This window comes from Tupaia chinensis, unplaced genomic scaffold (assembly GCF_000334495.1).
Source record: "Tupaia chinensis unplaced genomic scaffold, TupChi_1.0 Scaffold000226_1, whole genome shotgun sequence".
Lineage (NCBI taxonomy): Eukaryota > Metazoa > Chordata > Mammalia > Scandentia > Tupaiidae > Tupaia > Tupaia belangeri.
The window spans coordinates 7,892,328-7,894,481 of NW_006159701.1; positions in this window are offsets into that span (position 1 = coordinate 7,892,328).

The following is a 2,154-nucleotide window of genomic DNA, read 5'->3' on the forward strand; positions in this document are numbered from 1 at the left end:
TGTCTCTGGTGAGCCCAAATGCCCTCTGGCAGAATTTAAAAAGGAAGGAAGGAAAGAAAGAAACTGACTTTTGGGGAGCTGCTTCTCTCATTCTCTTGCTTAGTTGCTCTGAGGGAAGCCACTGCCACATTATGGGCTGCTATGAAGGATCCTGTGTGGCAAAGAACTGATGCCACTAGCCAACAGCTAAAGGGTACCTGAGATCTGCCAATAGATATATGATGAACAATCATGGTGGCCTGAACTGGGATGATTGCAGCAGAGATGAGAAGCGGTCAGATTTGGGATGTATTTTGTAAGTGGAATTAGCAGGAATTAGTGATGGATAGGATATGGAATATAAAAGGGAAAGAAGTAGCAAGGGTTTCTTACTAGGTTAACCCAGAGCACAAGCAACTCAGTAGGTACTGGTGTATTTACTAAAATCGAGCACACTGAAAGAAAAATGGTTAAAGGATATTGGTAGGGGCTTGATGGCTGAAATGCAGGAGAGGGAGGGTGAGAACATGCATCTGACCTATCAGTGAATGGCATTCTCTGGACAGCTGCCTTTAATCAGCAAAAGTTTCAGAAGAATAACCCTAGTGAACAAAAGTAATCTAATGTTGACATTATTTTTAAAAACAAAGCAAACAAAATGGAAAATAAGGAGTGTTGACAAGGATGTGGAAAAAGTGGTGGGAAGTCAAAAGTTAAACATAGAATTATATGATCGAGCAATTCCACTTGTAAATATGTATATCTTCCCCAAATGGAAAATATTTCAAAAAATACTCATTCATAAATGTTCATAGCAACACTATCACAACAGCTAAAGTAGAAGTAACCTATATGTCCATTAGTTGATGAATAAATAAACAAAAGGTTGTCTATCCATACCATCAAATGTTGTTCAGACACAAAAAGGAATGAAGTACTATATCAAAGCCCTTTACCACAGAAGAATCTTGAAAACAATATGCCAAATGAAAGAACCTGAGATAAAAGGAATCGTTCGCATATTGAATAATCCCATCAATAGGAAATATCCAGATTAGGTAAATCTAGTAATTCACCCCAAGATAATTATTGATTTACTCTGTGCCCATCAATGACCTGGGTCATTCAGCTGCTTAAGTGGCAGCTAATCCCAGCACTGAGGAGAGACTCCCTTCTCAACACCACCCCACTTCCCTCCCTACCACCCACTGACCTAGCTGTGGCTCTGGGTGTTCCCATATACTTGTGCCCTCCAGTGTCTCATTACCTACTCAGGCCAAGAAGGAGTTAAGACCTCTGGCAGCACCTCTTCTAATGCAGCACTTCCAAAACCTTCTTGTGCAGAAAGATTACCTAGGGATCTTGTTCACATGCAGATTAAGCTTTACAGAATCTGAGCTTAGATGCTGCATTTCTGGAGAGTGCCCAGGTAGTATTGATGTTTCTGATCCACAGACTGAACCTGTACTTTGACCAGCTATCACTCTCTTCAGCCTTGAAAATACGCTTTTTGCACCTCCTTGTCCCAGGCCTACATTTCTTGAGTTTAGAATAGTGCAGTCCTTCAATAATACCTCAGCGTGATTTCTCCGTAAAGCTGTGCCCATCAGAAGCTCCTGGGAATCGAGACTAGAACATTGACCCAATTGTGAGTTGTTGTTGGACACAGATTGTGTTGTCTCTGGCTGAGACAGCCCTTGTCTGCCTCAGGAATGTGGAAGCTGAAAAAGCCACGCTGTGGGAGGGAGATGGCTGAGGGCAGGAACAGGAAGGAGTAGCCTCCCAGCCTAGAGGACTCAGTCCTGCCTTAGTTCATCCCTTCTTGGCTCTCTTCCTTCTCAAGCAGTCCCCTTTTGCTTGCTAGTTTGAGTGAGGTCTTGTCACTCCAAGTGCTGGCAAGCAATACTGTGGGTTTGAATGGATGTGGTGTTTTAAGTTCTCTGAGTTAGTGTGAGATAGTGTGGGAGGAGGGTGGGAAATGGCAGAGCAGGAGAAATAAGAGAGAAAAAATATATATCCATATATATGTGAAACTAGAAATGGAAATTTTTTTTTGAGAGGTTTTTCACTATAGGGCGCGTGCGCTCACCAGACAGACAGAGAGAGAATAGAGACAGAAAGCGAGAAATCACCCCCCAGGGGGGGATGGTCATGCTGCAATCCCTTCTTCTCCAT